The 20,190-nt window shown below is 35.9% G+C and overlaps 1 non-coding gene across 1 annotated transcript; it reads right to left on the reverse strand.

The window, feature by feature from the left end:
- Positions 1-8,456: 8,456 nt before the first annotated feature.
- On the reverse strand, positions 8,457-8,563 carry LOC115854343 (U6 spliceosomal RNA). Its single transcript, XR_004039967.1, has one exon. It is a non-coding gene; the product is annotated as a U6 spliceosomal RNA (small nuclear RNA).
- Positions 8,564-20,190: the final 11,627 nt, after the last annotated feature.

The following is a 20,190-nucleotide window of genomic DNA, read 5'->3' on the forward strand; positions in this document are numbered from 1 at the left end:
AGTTGGCAGGCCTCAGTCATTTTTTGCTTACATGTTAACCTTAACATTTAAAAAAATACTTTGAAAAGTGTTAACATGGGGGGCTTCCCTGGTGGCGCAGTGGTTGAGAGTCCGCCTGCCGATGCAGGGGACACGGGTTCGTGCCCCGGTCCGGAAAGATCCCACATGCCGCGGAGTGGCTGGGTCCGTGAGCCAGTGCGTCCGGAGCCTGTGCGTCCGGAGCCTGTGCTCCGCAACGGGAGAGGCCACAACACTGAGAGGCCCGCGTACTGCAAAAAAAAAAAATGTTAACATGTATTGAACACTTACTACACAACAAACACTTTTTCAGGCTTTTTACATGCATTTCCTTATCAAATTCTTAAATAACCCTACAAAGTAGATATAAGTTATTATTTCTGAATATAAGTTCTGAATATAAGAATATAATAAGTTATTATACTTATTCAGATAAGATATGAGCAGATCAGAGAATGAGTACCTTACCCAAAGTCACATAGATAGTCACCAGCAAGGTGACATACTGTTTCCTGGGGCCCAGATTAGTGACCTTGAGTGAGGAATGGGTATCTAAAACAGCTGCTTGACTTGTTCACATACAAGCTTCCCTGTTTTCTAAGTATTAAAGATTTGGAAAGCAAAGGATCAAGCCTGATGGTACGGACTTTAATGGAGTCAGTTTAGCCTTTCCCTTCCAGGTTGTGGCTTCCCCCTTTTGTAGTCTGTCTCTGCAAATTGTAGATTAATCAGCATCAGTTGCTGAGTCTCCTCTACTTGCATTACTTCTCTTTGAAGTGTAGCCAAATAAACAGAAAAACTTTCTTCTAGGAGGTTGATTTTCCTCTTCTGAGATGGATCCTGTGTGTTTTGATTACAACTGCTACTCAGCCATTTCCAATTTCCCTCTTTTGGTCATTTCTCCCTAGTTTATAATGCCATCCAGTTGAGAAGAGCAAATTTAATGAATATGATTTATCTTACTTAGGATTAACAAAAATGAGAGGACCAAAGGCAGTGTATAGCTCTCTGGAAGCTCATCCTAACTTAAAGTATTGATCAAATCAATCTTTGTGCTATTTTATTGTTCATAAGAGATTCTGTTGGAGACAAATAGCATTCTGATTGACTTCTATGATCATTATAAAGATACTATATTGGTTTGTACGTAAGGAGTTCAGTCTGTCAGGGTTCAGGGTCAGTCCAGATAAATTTGAACCCCACTAGCAGCAAAAGGCATAATCTAGAGTTGGGGTCAAGTTATCAGGTCAGAGTCTGGATTTATGGTTCAGGAGAAAAGCAGCAAGGACATGTATAGAGATGAAAATCCAGAAATATAACCTTATTCCACATATGTGAAACTTGATTCTGGCCAACTTCACCAGTCTTCCTTCTCCTGCCTTTTTTTTTTTTTTTTTTTTTTTTTTTGCGGTACGCGGGCCTCTCACTGTTGTGGCCTCTCCCGCTGCAGAGCACAGGCTCCGGACGCGCAGGCTCAGCGGCCATGGCTCACAGGCCCAGCCGCTCCGCGGCATGTGGGATCTTCCCGGACCGGGGCATGAACCCGCGTCCGCTGCACCGGCAGGCGGACTCTGAACCACTGCGCCACCAGGGAAGCCCCCCTTCTCCTGCTTTTAAAATATGTGCTAGGGTCAGGACTAGCCGCCGACCACCACCTTCTCCCTTGAGCATGCCGGCGATGACAAAGATCTAGAGTGCTTGTGTTGCTCCTTGGTGTGATGTCAACCCATGAAACTCGGCAACCAAATAAACTACTCACCAGTCTACAAAAAAAACATGGCTTTGTGCGTTCGGATATCATAAGATATTGACAATGATGGAAGGACAGAGAATGGAATATGAAGCATTAAAAAAGGTCAGACTTCCCTCCAGCATCCCGATGTCTCCAGGATGCCAATATCAGACTATGTAATTGACATCCTAATGAGTTTGGCTTTTCCTTTATAGTCACGTAACGTAAACTCAATTTGCAAGATCCTTTATGTAATAACTTTGAAGCTCAGAAACATACATGTGCATATGCTTTAACATATTATGAAAGTTCAAGAGAGACCTGCAAAACCGATGGTAGGATGCAATCGGATTTAAGGCCATCCTTTCTATAGACTATGAAATAATTGTTTAGATGGCAGAGGACATTTTAAGTAACCCAAACTCATCCAGATTTTTTACATTGAAGTCTATCCAAAATTGTCCTTTTAAGACAACTTAGATTAGAGGAAAAGCAAAGAACTTAACCCAAAAAGAGCAGGTTGAAGCTTAGTTCTTCCCTTTCATGTTCACGTGATCTTTTACAGTTAATTACATGTACCTTGGTATTCCACATTTGGAAAATTTACTTAAAATATGCACCTTCAAACAACTACAGTTATCAGATCAATAGATGAGGTGTTTTTTTGTTTGTTTTTGTTTTTTTTTGGTCTACTGGTGCTAGTGATGCTGAGGCGGAGGCTTAATCACTTACTTCAGGTTGTATCAGAGTCTTGACCTTCTCAGGCAGTGTGCTGCTGTGCTGAAGGTGGCATGGGAAAGGGTTTGTGGAAGTTGACATGAGAAATATGATTGGTTCATTGTTTTCAGTCTCTACTACATAGAGACAAAAATCTGCAACTATCTCCATGATATGATTCAGGTTATAGAAAAGCTGAATTTATAAATCCGTCATGGCTAGAATGCTTCTATTTTTGGCATTATGTATTCAAAACGTATTAAATACACGACTCTTAAGTTGGGAATCGAGAACTGAGAATTCAACCACTACTCATTTAAATTCTCATTTCTGGAGGTACTTTTAGAGAATTAGAAAGCAGAAGGCACATCCTATAAATTTCTCTTATGTTTTGAATTCTGAATGCAGGAAAAAAAGACTTTGGGAAGTATGTGTTTCTTATTTTATGGAATATTGAACTTTGGAAAACAATAGCAAATATACTGGTAGGCATCTATAAAAATATTTAATTACTCATTCTTCAGGTATATATTTGGAAAAATGACAAAGTGTACACTAAAAACTTTTTCTAGGTGACTGATTTTGATTCATTAAGTTATTTATGAAATCATAAACCTATGGGTATTATGAAAATTATTCAATAAATTATGTTAAAATAATTGGATTTAGGGGAAAAATTCTCTGCAAACTGTCAAACTATAATTCACCAAAAATAAATTTTAAATGTGTAAAGTGTTTAAGAAAAGTGAAATTATAAGCTGTAAAATATATATTGTATATATAGTTAATTAATCTTGCAAAGAACATGAAATTTATAAGGATATAAACAAGGAAAATCATGAGGGCAAAGGCTGATATATTTTATTACATTAAAATTTAAAACTTTAATATATTAATATTTGTATCACATGTAAGATGAGTTGATACCTTTTCTTTGTAAAACATTCTTATTAACCAATAAGAAAAGCACTAAAACTAAAAAACGTATGTAAAGAAAAATTTCTAAAAGATGAAATACAAGTTGATAATAAGCACAAACAAAAATAAAATTATTAGTCATTACTGTTGCAAATTTAAATAAAATTATACTATTTTAAATCATTAAACAGAAGAAAAATAAAAAAGAGGTCAATGATTTAAAAAGTATGAGGGAAATAATGTATTTAATTGTTGTTGATGAAAATGGTGTAAACTTTTAATGATAGCGTGTAGTAATATGGATTGAGTCTTAAAATATCCATATTGTTTTGCCTATAGTCTTCACCTCAGGTAACATATCCCAGAGTATTAATCAGAGATCCATAAAAAAATGAACCTACATGGAAATTTAAAAGGATATACTAAACAGTACAACAGTTCTTCAATAAGAGTGCAATAATATAATGGAATATTATGCAGACATCACAAATATGTTTTCAAATAACATTTACTACTAAAGGAATATTTTAATAATTTTTAAAAACTTAAAAGAAAGTACAAGTAAAGTAGTAGTAAAGTAGAATGTAAAGTAGGTAAGTGAATTAGATTGTAGAGTGGGAATTATATTTTTACAGTACAAACCTGGGGGAGAGACTAGAGAGACTGAATAAAAATAGTAGAACTTCAGGACTGCAATTCCTGTCTGTTATACAGGAAGGAGTTATGACGTGAATGAGGGGTTTAATGAGCTAGATTCAGTTGTGCGAGCTACATAACTTTGGGCATGAGAAGGTATGTATAGAAACAACCTCTGGCAGACCTTGAGGTTTATTTCTTAGCAAAGTTTAGTTAAACATGGTGATAACTTTGAAATCAGTGGGTTTTTTTTGCTTGTTTGTTTTTGCATCTTAAACACGTTTTCTATGTTTAAATCACAAGGATATAACTAAATGCAATTGTAGTGAAGACAGGAGTAGCACAGAAAATTTTAGAATCGGGCCAAGGATCTAATGTCAAGATATCACGGACAAGATGCTGAGGAAGAAGCCAAAGCATGTTCAGGGAGTCCACCCAGACCATATGCTACTCAAATGGAAGCTCCAAGTCTGAGTAGGAAATGTGGGGAAAGTTAGTCTGGTGTCAAATCTGAGATCTAAGCCTACAGCATTGAAGTATGGGGTCAAATATAAGGTCTAGGATAACTAGTAATATGAGATCCCTGTGGGTAATGACCTATTATTATAATAGCCCTTATTTTTTTAAATGTCAGTGTCTGCACCTGACACACAGGAGAAATGCAGGTAATTGGAAATAGCTGCTGAACTGAGCAATCAGAAAATGAACAGATTTGTTTATGTTAATTAAATTATCAGCCTAATGCTTTGTTAAATGTTTTTATTAGGGTTTCTTAACAAACAGAATTCAAGCTGTGGCCAAGGCAGTACTCAGAAGAAATTTACATACTTAAATGTATTTATCCAGTTAACAGAAATATTCAAAACATTCAAACAGAGAAGGGAAAGGAAAATAGAAACAAACATTACAAGTACAAGGAAGAAATTAATAAGAGTAAAAGAAAAAGTAAAAGAAAACCATTTACACTAACAGAAAAATTATGAACTGTTTAGATCCAGATTAAATTATGGATTCATCTACTTAAGCCATTAAAATTTTTATAGATTGAAGAGATTGGATGCAAGATCAACCTAAAAATATCAATAGCTGTCTTACATACCAGAGGTGTGAATAATCAATTTACAAAATGTAATGAGAAAATAAAAGATCTGGATTGTAATAGAAGTAAAAATCTCAAAAATATTTAGGAATACAGATAATCAGGAAAGTTTAGGTCCTATAAGGAGAAAAATACAAAATGTCATTGAAGTAAATAAAATAAGATCTAACTAAATTAATTTGGCTATCGTTTCCATTTTCTTCATTGGAAAATATTGTAAAGATGTCCGTTCTTTCTAAATGAAATTCTAAATTCAATGTCCTCTCAAAGGGATATTTTTGGAAATTAATAATTGTACTTTGAAGTTTACATAAAAATAGTCTTAAGAATATCCAAGAAATTTTGAACATAAAGAACAATTGGTCATCTATCTTACTCGATATTACAATGCTGTATAAATTTATGCTATTAATAGTATTTTGATCACTAGAACATAATAAATAGTTCAAAAACAGACCCATGTAAATATGACATAATAGTAATTTACAGGAAAAATTCACATTTAAAATTAGTGGAAGAAATGTTAATCTCTTACATAAATATTGTTCAAAAACTAAATATGAAAAAAACAATTTAGAAGAAAATATATTCTTTTATAATCTTATGTAGAGGAAGGCTTCCTAAAATATATATAAAATTCAAAATCATGAGGGGAAAAACATTTGACTACATTAGAATTTAAAGATCTTTACAAAAATATTTACCATAAATATAGTTAAAAGCCAAGTTTCAGAGTGGAAAGGAAAAAAATAGAAAATGATTGCAAATATATATGATAAACTAAAGATTAATATCTATATTATATAAAGAGCTCTTTATATAATACAAATATAAAGGATACAAAAGGAAATACAAATTTCAAATACAATACAAAAAGGAAAATAGCTCAGTGGAAATATCAGCAAAGTACATGAACAAAAAGATCACATAAAAATTAAAACATCGGGCTTCCCTGGTGGCGCAGTGGTTGAGAGTCCGCCTGCCGATGCAGGGGACATGGGTTCGTGCCCCGGTCTGGGAAGATCCCACATGCCGTGGAGTGGCTGGGCCCGTGAGCCATGGCCGCTGAGCCTGCGCGTCCGGAGCCTGTGCTCCACAATGGGAGAGGCCCGCGTACCGCAAAAAAAAAAAAAAAAAAAAAAGTTAAAACATCACTTACTCATCCTATATTATTAAACTTCAACTTGACATAAACCTATTAGAAGGCAATTTTATACTAAAAATTTAAGTGCTCATAATATATTTTAACCTATCGTTTCCATTTTTAGAAATTTACTTTAAAAATACTCAAGCTCCTTGTATTAGGCAATGTTCTAAGAGTTGGTTATTAGAATAGTGAACAAAACAAATACAATTCCTTGTCTCATTGACACTGCTTTCCTTGGGCAGACTGACATTGAATAAGAGGCCAGATAGCCAGAGTACATAATTACAAACCACGATGGGTTCCTTGAAAGAAAAGTGTAGAATCCCATGACAGGGCATAATAAAGGAATCACATACACATACATGCACTAACAGATCATGTGTACAGACACAATGTAAACATTTCACAATATGAAATGGTTGTCAATATTATGCTCATACATCATGAAATAGACCTAGCTTAGTAACATGAACATTTCTTCAAATTATAATTTAGGTGAAAAAAATTTCCAAATAGAGTGTACAGTCTATTCCTAATAGTTTGTATTATATGTTTCTTAGCTCTTTCTGCAACATACATTCATTTCAGGATTTTCTCTAAGGATTCTTAACTTATCCTTCAAGCAAGCGTTTCAGACTGGGACCAGGGACTTCACATGCCAAGATTAGTTATTTGACAGAATACTCCACTGTATTTATCACTGTGTTTTGAAACCAAATAAGAAATCAGTGACCTAAAGGCAAAAATATTGTGGTGGACAGAGAGTAGCACAGAGCTAGGGGCTATATATATAGGAGTTACATGTGGGAGGAATGATGAGATGTCAAGGGTGAAAGGAAGAGTTCTTGTGCTGTCAGTATCTCCTGTCACCATGGAATCTCTCTAAAGTCCCAGTTTATACATCCCCTGGTGAGTGGGAGGGAACATTATCTATCTATCTATATATATATTATCAATATGTATATCAGTATACCTCCTATGCTCCTAAATGAGTTGAGGTGTATCTTGATGCTGTTTGCTTTTTTATTCTGTGAAAGAAATTGCATAAGATAGTTAATGTCTGCTTCTATAAAATTTATGGAATTTATCTATAAAGACATCTATACCTGTTTGCCTTTTCTTGCATAACTGTTTGAAATTATATAGTAAATTAATTCCTTTATAGTTTACAGATCCATCTATTTTTCTGTATTTCTTTCCTTGACTATTTTGAGGTGTTATTTTTTGTTCACTTGAGAGTCTGTGCAGTTCAATTGCATTTTCAAATTTTGGCTATAAAGTTGTTTTAGAGTATCCTCATTACCTTTTTTTTTTTTTTTCTTTTTCTTTTTTGCGGTTCGCGGGCCTCTCACTGCTGTGGCCTTCTCCCGTTGTGGAGCACAGGCTCCGGACGCGCAGGCTCAGCGGCCATGGCTCATGGGCCCAGCCGCTCTGTGGCATGTGGGATCTTCCCGGACTGGGGCACGAACCCGTGTCCCCTGCATCGGCAGGCGGAGTCTGAACCACTGCACCACCAGGGAAGCCCCCTCATTATCTTTTAAATGTATTTTCTGAATCTTACTTTTGTCTCTTTTTCATAATACTATCTTTGTACCTCCTCTTTCTTTGTTTCCTCATCTGTCTTATTAAGAATTTGTTAACTTATTAGTCTTTTCAGACAAATATTTTTGTTTTTTCAAATTATTTTTATTTTATTTTATTGGCTTTATTTTGCTCTTCCTTTTCTACCTGTTTTAGATGAATTCTTATCTCATTAATGAACACTTTTCTCATATTAGCCATTTAAAACTATCATTGTCCCTCAAAATACTGCTTTAGTTTCATCCCACAAGCTTTAATATAATGTATATTCACAATATTTCTGTTTAAAGTTTTTTCCAGTTTCCTTGATAATTTAGTATTATTTAACCCATAAATTATTTGTAACTTAAAACAAAAACACATTTTCTAGTTACCTTTATATTATTTATTTTTGTTTAATGATGTATTTAGCAGAAAATACTGTATGCTTTTTCTTTTTCTTTTGCTTTAAGGCATTCCATTTTGTTCATTTTTCCCTCATTCTCAATAGTTGCACAGAGATTGACACATAGAAAATGCTCAGTGCTTTTGAACACGTGAAGGGATTTTTAAAAAGAATTTAAAAAATTGCTCCTAATAATACAACCTCTGAAGAACACATCATATACAAAAATATGGAATGCTTCATGAATTTGCATGTCATCCTTGCACAGAGGCCATGCTAGTCTTCTCTGTATTGTTCCAATTTTAGTATATGTGCTGCTGAAGCAAGCACCAGACTGTATGCTTTTAATGTTATAATTTATATATATATTTTTTTCTTAAAGGTCTTATAAATTGTTAATTTTCATGAATGTTGGTGGATTAGTAATGCAAAATATTCATCAGTTGTCCATTAGGTCAATTTAGTTAAGCATATTGAAATCGACTATAGTCAGTTTTTTCCTGCTCATTATTGCAGAGTAAGAGAGGATTTTGTCATATGTACCCCAGATAATTTCCTTTTATAGTACTGTCAATTTTTGCTTTATGTGTTTTGAGACTATTATATTTTATGCATAAAAATCTAGAATTGTTTTATCCTCCTCGTGAACTGAATGTTATCGTTCTGAAGTAACTTCTTTTTAATTCTATTAATACTTCTATTATATGGTATATTTTGTTTGATATTAATGTAGCTACATCAGCTTTTACATTCCATCCTTTTAAATCTGGCTATTACAGCATTTCCATTTCTTTATGTTTTAGGGTCTAATAATTTATGTCTTTAAATTGGATTCATTTCATTTAAACTTATTTATTGTTCTTATGGGTATATATAACATACATATATCTAATGATTGATTTTCTACTTATATCTAATCAGTTTTTATTTTTTTGCTTTTTTTAGGTGTTTAGTGAATAATTTTTAATTGAATATCCCATTTTCTGGATTTACCTGATTGTTTCCTTATGGTGGTTAGCTTATTCTTCTATCCCTGTATTTCCTATAAACCAGATGTTATTCCTAAAGGTTTTAGGATACAGGTTAAATATTTTTGGCAATAATATTCCAAAGTCAGTGTTTTGTACTGCACATTACATCATTTCAAGGAGCACACAGACTGGGGCTATGCTGTTATCAGTGATGCTGAATGTGATCATGTAGTTAAGGTGGTGACTATCACATAGTTATTATCATGACATTAGTATTTCTCCATTATTAAAGAAAATCTTTCTTTTTGCAAATAGCAAGTATTCTGTGACTATTTGGCACTGTGCAAAAATTCTGTTCCTCAACATTGCAGCTAGTGATTTGAACATTTGTTTATGATGCTTGCGTGAATCAAATATTCATTGAATGTGGCTAAATGATAATTGATTAATTTTATTGAGTTCCTTCTTTATTTATCTGGCATTCTTTTGCTAAAGAAGAGCTTTAAAATTGGGGATAAAATGCAGGCTCTCCTATGAAGACAGAATAAATGCTCGTAATTCCCTTCTCTGCTAATTTCAGAGTAAGGGGTTGATGTAAGAATTACTTCCAGTGGAGACAGATTTATTTCTTATTCTTTCACTCTCTCTCTCTTTCTCCTTCTCTATTTTCTTTACAAGTATTATTGTGCTTATCATGTTCCTTCTCCAACCAGACTTTGCTCTGATCTGGTCACCGTCATAGTGACCTCAATTTCCCAGGCTTCCTTACCAACTGGCATCCAGGTAAGTTCAGCCAGTATGAGGCACTGTTAAAAGACTGGAGGGCAAAGGGAGAAGTAAGGCCAGGGCATGCCTCCCTCTTGCTAGGCCTCTTTCAACAGTGGTGGCCTCTCCGTGTGACTCCAGTTCCCTCTGGACATCTCTTCCCTCTGGGGTCCCAACTCATACAGGCACCTCAGTTTAGTTTTCTCTACTATTTGTGGCTCTGGTTCCAGGCCCTGATAAAATAACATCTTTGTACTTGGCACTGTTGGGGTGTCATGGCGTCCAGGTTCTGCCAATTGAAAGTACTAAGAAAGGTATTTTTAAAGATCATGTGTTCATTTTCATTTTCCTAATTCAAGTTCTCCTTACACCCTTGCTTAACTTCTTAAAATTTTATATTTTCGTTTTATGCTCTTACACTGAAAATTTTATTCCTAATAGCATTAACATATTGTCTAATTTTCTATGACTTACAACATATATTTTTATTTCTTGGGCAACTTTTATCTGCAAAACATAAAATAGTTTTAATATTAAAAAATGTGATATTTCTACTAACAGAAATAAAATTACTGATATTATTTAAGATTTTTAAATTATCTTGCCCTTAAAATAATCCTACTAAGAATGTAGAGGTTAGTTTTTTGTTTTCAAAACCTCCTGAATTGCTTATTTGTGGGTTTTGTTAGTAGTTTGGTGTATGATTATGTATTTGATTATATATTCATTTCTATTTGTTTTCATATTTATGGTAACATTTTCTTCTTTTTGACTAAATTTTATTTTCTGTAATGTATAAAATGATATGGTTGGAAAAGCAAACTTTCCCTAGTATGCAGAAGCTCCAGTCCATGGAATTTCCTTAATTCCCAGGATGAGAGGTGGTGCAGTGTGGGCTTACCTTCTTGGTCTCAATGTTATGACTTCTTGACAGGAGCAGAATTCCTTTCTTTTCTTTTCTTATAGCCTCATTCCTTCCTTTATAAGAGTATTCTTAATAGTACATTGAGAACTTTTATAATTGCATTACAGGAGGGTTTCGGGATCTCTAAGCCACCAAATTGCCAGAATAGGACCAGGCTCTCTCAGGACTGTGCCATAGCTGTCTCTAATCCCAGCGTCTAGGACAAACTCTGTGCTTCTTAGTTTCTTAATAAATGGCTATTGGATGAAGAAGTAAATTGTCCCTCTCAAAAATAGATTTTTTAATCAGTAAAGACCAGGATTTCTCAGCAGTGATGTTATCGACATTTTGGATGGAATAATTCTTTGGTGTAAGGGCTGTCTTTTGCATTATAGGATATGTATATTTTTAACATCTTGACTGGAGTGTAATTGCTTTACAATGGTGTGTTAGTTTCTAATGCATTGTAGGCTATTTAGCAACATATCTGACCTCTGACTACTAGATGCCAATAGTCCCAGTCATGGCCTTCAAAAATGTCTCCAGACATTGCTAAATATCCCTTGATGGGAAATCACTCCCAGGTGAGAACCATTCATATTAGACTATATAAGAATACATTTTGTTACGTTGTTAATGACAATGTTCTTATACTTTGAATATCAGAGTTTTAGTCAACATGGCTGATGTTTGTGGTGAAAATGAAATTACCTGCAATGAATTCTTGGCTTGACTAAGTATCTCCTTGACACTGCATTGAGGAGTATCTGTGCCAGAGAAAGGTATCCTTTTAAATCCCTCACAAGGGCTAAAAACAGGCCAATGGGCTTTAGGAAATACACTTTCCTCCATGTGACTGTGGCCAAGGCCAATTAATTTAGAGAACTTTCCTGCCCAGTGTCTTCCTGTGCTCTTCATTCTCTTCTGAGACAGTATCCCCACCTTGTGTCTCCTAGCATAAGTTGACCAAGGCACCAATTTCCATAAGAAACTTAGTGTCAGTCTTGAATAAGCAGTTGGACCAGTTATAGGACAGAGATTTATTGGTTCTGGTGACAAAGGGAATGAAAACTCTTGGTGTGAAAATGCTGATAAGCCCCATTAGTGAGGTTTGTACAGTCATTAATGCAGCTTTCACGTTTTTGCCAAAATACTCACTGTTTTCCTCCACTCAGTGCATCACTCTTTTTCTACTGACTGATATTTTTAAACCCATCAATTATTTAAGAGTAAGGGAAGCGTTATTAATATGTCAAAAATAAAGTCTTTTGGAGAAGATATTCCCTTCAGAAGAGCTGAGGGAAAATACATACACAGAGACAGGAACCCCTCTGCCTCTTGTTAGATTGGTTAGCAAAGTACTGTTTTTGTTTCAACCAACAAACATCTTTTGAGAGTACATTTTTCACTTTGGGATACCAACAAGACACAGGGCATGTCTCACCAGTAGCTTGTCACTAGAATGACAAAATTAGAGCATTTTTGAAAGTGAAAGGGGAACTAGTAATAAATGCACTGGATAAAGGCATAACCAAGATTAATTGGCTCCAACTTTTATGATAAAGTTGGGGAAATAAGTCATCTAACTGACCAGATTTTTATGGCCTTGAACTTAGAGGTAGAACAGATGAAGCATTCTGACCGATTCAGGGCAGGTAGAAGAATGTTAAATTCCTGTGTGCTGGAAACAGGGTGGGAGGGGGAGAGAGAATTTGTGAAAGCTCTCAGAGCAACAGCTGGCATTGTTTGAGTACCGGCTCTATGTTATCCACGTGAAATAGAGCATGGACCCATACCATGTCTTCTAGAACTCTCACAAACTTCTAAGGAAAACAATTTTATACAGCTCGAATGCTGTCACTTAGTGATGCATTGCTGATATTGTCATTGAGGCTAGATCAGTTCAGTTCAAAGCTATTTACTGAGCATGTGGCCTGTGTCAGGTGCCTTTTGTCAGGACTCAGAGATGAAGAGAATGCTTCTCTTCAGGAAGTGGACACCCTGTGGGAGGAGCCTGCAGCATAGGGAGTTTTCTCTTTGGGGGAGATTTTAGAGTCTTTTAGTAAAGAGAGTGATCATTATACTCACTGGATGCTAATGAGCAAAAGAAAGTGAATATTTTACCTGCTTTCTGACACTTGTACTTTTTTACAAGCTAGGAGTACAAGAGTATTTGCAGTTGCTGTGTAATGGCAACCCTCGGTAAATACAGATGGCATTATACTATACTATCTCATTTAGTCTTGAGAATATCATTTGACGCATGCATTATTTCTCACTTTACAGATGAGAATACTAGGATTTTAAATGGCAGTGACAATTTCAAGTCACAGAATAATGTAACCTGAAACTATAAAGTGGGCTTAAGTTAAAACACTTCCTGTGAGTTCATTCTGGTACCAATTCTATCTCTGTCCTGGATGATGGACAACTGACTGTGGACGGCTTCACAGTAATGGCAGAGGAAGCATTCAGGAGGTCAGTGATGCCAACCAAAACATAGGGCCGCTGCTTGTCACAGATGATGTGCGAAGTAGTCCCATTGTTTCATATTCTATTCTATTAACTATAATAAATTCTACTTCTTTTAAAGACAGGGATCACAGTTTCTTTGCTTCGGAAAAACAAAATGGTGAGACTACACTGAGTATTTCTGCAGTGTGAGGTAGACAAATAGCCTGCATAATCCTGTTTACTTTGAATATCTTGGGGACTGTGTTCTTCCATAGTCTCTCATTTTTAGTAATATGTATTATAATGTCTTAGAATTGAAAGAATAGGGGAAAAGGCTGTTTGGTCTCTATTTCTAATAGCAACACTATAAAACAAGACTGTGGTACAGGCATATAATAATAACACGGGGATTCAATAGAAAAGGAAAGGGATTTGGGAATGATTTAGCAAAGGTGATTTGCATGGCTTAATGAGGATAGAAAATGACTTTCTGATATATTCAAAAAAGTGAAACGGCAAAGGAAAGAATCAAGATAGCAACCACAAGGAGAAATCATCAAGTTCTCCCTGGAAAGAATTTTGGTGGCATCAGAATCTTGACTAAAGAAAGGAAAAAAGTAAAACATCTATCCTGCCTTTCCTATATTAACTACACCACTGGGCAACCAAGTAGTAGATAAAAGGAAGTTTCTCTTTGTACTTCCTCCAGCTAATGCATGACGAACTAATGCCATAGTTAATGGAACTAGAAATTACACATCAATGGCTGCTAACCATTGGAGGGGATAACAATAATTATATTCCTCCTAGTGGAAGAAAACACTTCTAACTATGGAATAGTTTTTTTTCCTTAATTTTTATTAGAGTATAGTTGATTTGCAATATTGTGTTAGTTTTTGCTGTACTAAGTGAATAAGTTATACATATACATATATCTACTCTTTTTTAGATTCTTTTTCCATATAGGCCATTACAGAGTACTGAGTAGAGTTCCCTGTGCTATACAGTAGGTCCTTATTAGTTATCTATTTTATATATAGCAGTGTGTATATGTCAATCCCAGTCCCTGCCTTTCCCTCCAGTAGCCATCAGTTTGTTTTCTACATCTGTGACTCTATTTCTGTTCTGTAGATAAGTTCATTTGTACCATTTTTTTTTTTAGGTTCCACATATAAGCGCTATCATATGATATTTGTCTTTGTCTCTGATATTTAGTGTGGTAATCTCTAGGCCCATCCGTGTAGCTGCAAATGGCATTATTTCATTCTTTTTTCTGGCTGAGTAATATTCCATTGTATATATGTACCACATCTTTATCCATTCTTCTGTTGATGGACATTTAGGTTGCTTCCATGTCTTGGCTATTGTGAACAGTGCTGCAATGAACTTTGGGGTGCATGAATTCTTTTGGATTTTGGTTTTCTCCAGATATCTGCCCAGGAGTGGGATTGCTGGATCATATGGTAGTTCTATTTTTACTTTTCCAAGGAACCTCCATTCTGTTCTCCATAGTGGTTGTACCAATTTACATTCCCACCAACAGTGTAGGAAGGTTCCCCTTTCTCCACACCCTCTCCAGTATTTATTGTTTGTAGATTTTTTGATGATGGCCATTCTGACTGGTGTGAGGAGATACCACATTGTAGTTTTGATTTGCATTTTTATGATAATTAGTGATGTTGAGCATCATTTCATATGCTTTTTGGTCATCTGTATGTCTTCTTTGGAGAAATATCTCTTTAGATCTTCTGCCCATTTTTTGATTGGGTTGTTTGTTTTTTTGACATAGAGCTACATGAGTTGTTTGCATGTTTTGGAGATCAGTCCCTTGTCGGTCACCTCATTTTCAAATATTTTCTCCCATTCTGTGGGTTGTCTTTTTGTTTTGTTTATGGTTTCCTTTGCTGTGCAGAAGATTTTAAGTTTAATTGGGTCCCATCTGTTTATTTTTGCTTTTATTTTCATTACTCTAGGAAGTGGATCAAAAAAATCTTGCTGTGATTTATGTCAAAGAGTGTTCTGCCTATACTTTCCTCTAAGAGTTTTATAGTGGCCAGCTTTACATTTAAGTCTTTGAACCATTTCAATTTTATTTTTGTTTATGGTGTTAGGGAGTGTTCTAATTTCCTTTTCTTTCCATGTAGCTGTCCAGTTATCCCAGCACCAATGATTGAAGAGACTGTGTTTTCTCCATTGTATGTTCTTGCCTCCTTTGTCAGAGATTAGTTGACCATAGGTGTGTGAGTTTATCTCTGGGCTTTCTATCCTGTTCCATTCATCTATATTTCTGTTTCTGTGTTATTATCATACTGTTTAATTACTCTAGCTTTGTAGTATAATCTGAAGTCGGGGAGTCTGTATCTATGAAATAGTTTTACCATAAAATGGATATGCATTCTGAATTAAGTCTTTGAATCCAAATACTAATTTACCAGAAAATCAGATAAGAGAGGAGCATGTTAAACTAACCATAGGGAAGCCATCAGCAAAATATGGACAGGTGAGTCTACAGGATAAATGACTTGGTTTATTCCAAAGACAAATTACAAGAAAGATACGGAAGAGAAACCTATAAAAAGAGATTTAAAAGTTATATCACTGATTCACAATATGTGGATCTAAATTAGATCCTTTGCAAACAAACTGTAAAATAAATTTATGACATTTATAAGACAACTGAAATTTTGAACACTGAGAATATTTGATGATATTAAGGAACTGTTAATGTTTTATAGTATGATAATGGTACTGTGGTTAAGTTTTATGGTAATCCTTTTCTTTTAGAGGTACGATCTACAATTTTTAAGACTGAAATGATAGGACATCTGAAATTTGCTTCACACTAATATAGAAGAGGTGGAGGGAAAAGATGAGATGAAAAAACAAGATTTATAATTGTCATGGACTGAATGTTTGTGTGCCCCCCAAATTCATTTGCTGAAATTCTAACTCCTAAGGTGATAGTATTAGTAGTTGGGGCCTTTGGGATGTACCTAGGTGATGAGGGTAGATCCCTCATGAATGGGATTAGTCCTAATGCCTTAATAGAAGGGACATTGGAAAGCTTGTGAGAAATAAATGTATGTTGTTTAAGCCACCAGTATATGTTAATTTGTTACAGCAGCTCAAACCAAGGCAATAATTATCAAGGCTGGTGATGGGTAGATGGGAAGTGGTTACACAGTATAGTAATGCATACTATCTGCTTTTTTATATTTTTAAAGTTTTCAAGAAAAAATAATATGAAAAGTAATAAAGTTGTCTAAGAAAAGATAATAGTTGGGCTGCAGTGGTACTGAGAAAATTTTTCTGACAACTTCCAAGACTTAGCATCTCATTGGAGTAGAAAATCTGGGAAGCTACCCTCCAGAATTTCTACTTCTAGGATAAAGAAGTAAAACATAATAAGAACTTATTAAGGGAAAGCGTTTTGCAATTTGAAGCTTCCTAGGAATGTTATGATTTATATGCTGTTTACACTCTTTATTTTTATTAATGAATCTTCTAAATGTATTTTTGTACTAAGAATGTTTCTTAAAAATCTCAGCTGTTCTAGAACCTTATGAAACGGACAAAATTTAGTCTACAACAAGGCAATGATTTTATGGAACTAATTATGGGAGCAGGGGGTGGGGACTGAAGTCAGATAGAAATAATGAAACATTTCGTGGACGGAAGTGTTCCAGTCCCAGCGTTCCACTTTATTTATATTTAACAAGTCCAACATGACTAAGGGAGGAGTGCAAAGCAAAACAGAAGGTTGGCTGGGACTGAATTAGCCCATTCAGGCAAATGGCAGTGCACAGGGGCTTACAATGTGTAGGTCAAGGAAACAAGATGGAAGGACTTCTTGGCTTATGTCCCATACCATCATACCATGTGCATGCAAGAGTTCTCACTTTTGTCAGTTCTCTGCGTGAATTGTATCATAATTTTCTCCTCCTGTATTTCATGGAGAATAAAAATAATAATTGTTTCAAAGACATGCATTCCTTTTCATCATCACTCCTCCCTGATGCTATCTACCCCTCTCATCCTGTTTCTACTACATAAATTGCCATAGAAGTTCAGATGGTATTATCCCTGGAAGAGTCCTCAGAGAACATCTAGTGTAACTCCTTATTTCTCAGAGAGACGCAGTGTCTCAGGATGCTGGTAGCAGGTGCAGGTGGGGGGAGGGGTTGCAGGGGAGTGATTGAGGTCACTTGCCTGGTTATTGCACAGCTGTTACTGACTTTCAGTACAGTACTCTTTCTCCCCCATGCTTTTCCACATCTTGGGTATTATTCATCCCTTTTGTTCTGGAGTCCTAGTGATTATGGTGAATGTCGTTTAAAATCTGTGGTCCAGGATACTATGAGTATAATCATTTATAGGAGAAAAAGGTGCTTTGTCCATTTCCCTGGGCGTATCCCCTCAGAATCCCCTTTGCTTAGATTGTTGATGTGGGCCCTTTGCATCCTCTGCCCTTGACAATCTCTTTTTATTAACTGGGTTATGTTTTTATGTTTCTAAGGAAAGTTGAGATATCAATATTTATTAATAAGTATGGTTGGATTATTAATTTTCATGGAGCAATTGTGATTCATTTTGGTGAAGATCTCAGCTCTAAAGAGAAACCAGAGGATGCTAATATTCCCACGGCTGAGGAGTAGGCTATTTTCTTGCACGTCTCTGACTAAACAAATGACATTTGGAAAATTGTTTTTCTTAGAACTGATTAATGCCACGGCCAAGATTTATTGCTTGGCTGAAGCTTCTTGGCATATGGATCAGGCAGAGACATGGGGAATACTGAGCTACTTGGCACCCTTTTATCAAACTCTTTTTGACATTTTTTTTTTTTTTTTTTTTTTTGCGGTACGCGGGCCTCTCACCGTTGCGGCCTCTCCCATTGCGGAGCACGGGCTCCGGACGCACAGGCTCAGCGGCCATGGCTCACGGGCCCAGCCGCTCCGCGGCATGTGGGATCTTCCCGGACTGGGGCACGAACCCGTGTCCCCTGCATCGGCAGGCGGACTCTCAACCACTGCGCCACCAGGGAAGCCCTGACATATTTTTTGATTCAGGGAATATCCTTTAAAGTTCACTCTTGGGCATGACAGGTTGGAGTTGACTAAAATATAGATTCACAAGATCTCCTGGAATAAGAGACGAGTCTGTGGACTAGTTATTAGTAGGTCCTTACTAAAGCAAGTGTTGCATCGTGGTGGAGAGCATGTGCTCTGGTACGAACCGGGCTTAACTCCTGATCCACAATTTCCATTTACATCACCTTAAAAAATTACTTTTCCTGCCTATGCCTCAATTTCCTCACTTATTTATGATAAGTGATAATGATAGCACTCATTTAACAGGGCTTTATCAGGCTGTTCTGAGGTTTAACTGAGTGAATGCATATAAGCCCTTAGAACAGTGCCCAGTGCATAATAAGCGCTCACTCAGTGTTAGTCATTATTAAATACCTAGTCTTGTCAAAGCTGCTCCAAACCATCCTTTGCCACAAGGCATCTCTTGATCACTTTCTTCTAGATCCTTTCCTTTTCTCTTGTGCCGTGGAAACATCAGGTGTTTAGAAGCTGACAATCCTGGCTTCAAATCCTGACAGTAACACTTCAACTAACATAGTGAACTGGGCAGGATACATACCTGCTTAAGCCTTTGTTCCATATCTATAAAATTTGGATAAAATAACACCTACCTTTGTCCTAGAACAGAAGTTCTCAAGCCAGACGGCCCCTCAGTTCAGGCCACACTTCATCCCATTCATTATGGCTGACTGTGTCTCATCGTTCAGGCTTTCTCTACCTCCTCCTTGGAGGAGTTTTCTCTGACACTCTGCCTGTTTTCTATTACTGCATTGGTCTTATTACCATCAGAACCGTCCTCTCAGTCTGTAATTGTAGCACTATTTGTTTACTTATACTCTGAATCCTCTCAGACTATAAATGCTCTGAGGGAAGAAATGATGTGAAGTATCTAGCATGTTATCTGGCACATAGCAGGCATAGTAAATAAATATTATTTGCCTGAATGAATTTTCCTTAAGTGTCAATAAAAAAATAACTGAGGAAAATACCAACCCCCTTAACAATAGTAAGACTTAACTTGTGCAGCAATCATAAGGGATTGTGGTAAATTCACAGGCACCTTGCCAGGCTTCCTCTCTTCCCTGTAGGGTCCTCGCCAGCCTACACACACAGCTGGGGTCCCCTTGCTTCCTGCTTCTGGATATGATGGATTTTCCCTTAGCCAGGACAAAAGGCTTAGGCTAAATTCTTCTGATTTCTGTCTTCTTATTCAGCATTGGTTTCTGAAGGTCACACCAATTTGTATGGACATTGTTGATCAACAAAGAATAGAACCTCCCATTTCCCGGAACGTTTTAAAGTCTCTCTTCAGGGCTGGATATTCTTATTTTTCAAGGCTTCATCTCCTCATTGTATCAAACATGTTAAAATGAATTAATATCCTGCATTTAATACAATACTCTTACAGTAAAATATATTAGAAGAGATTTTTATAAATTGCTCTTGAAATGTTTGGCTATGACTAACATTTCATTTCTGATTTGCTGCTGAAAGAAAGAAAGAGAGACATGCGATCTATCAATACAGACAGACAGTCTTATGAAGCAGGCATAGTGAATAAATAATTACACAAGTACTCATTAAATCAGTGCTTTTGGAGTTCCTGTTTTTGGATTTTGCTCCAGAAACAATTTTGAGAAAACAGTTAACTTTAATTCTTAAAAACCTATGGGTTTATTGTTTAGAGTTTCTAGATTTATTAATTAGACAATGTTACTGGAAGGCAGTGTACTGTCTCACTTAAGGAAATGAGCTGCGTTATGAGGTAACAAG

The sequence above is a fragment of the Globicephala melas genome, chromosome 12 (genome assembly GCF_963455315.2).
Source record: "Globicephala melas chromosome 12, mGloMel1.2, whole genome shotgun sequence".
NCBI lineage: Eukaryota > Metazoa > Chordata > Mammalia > Artiodactyla > Delphinidae > Globicephala > Globicephala melas.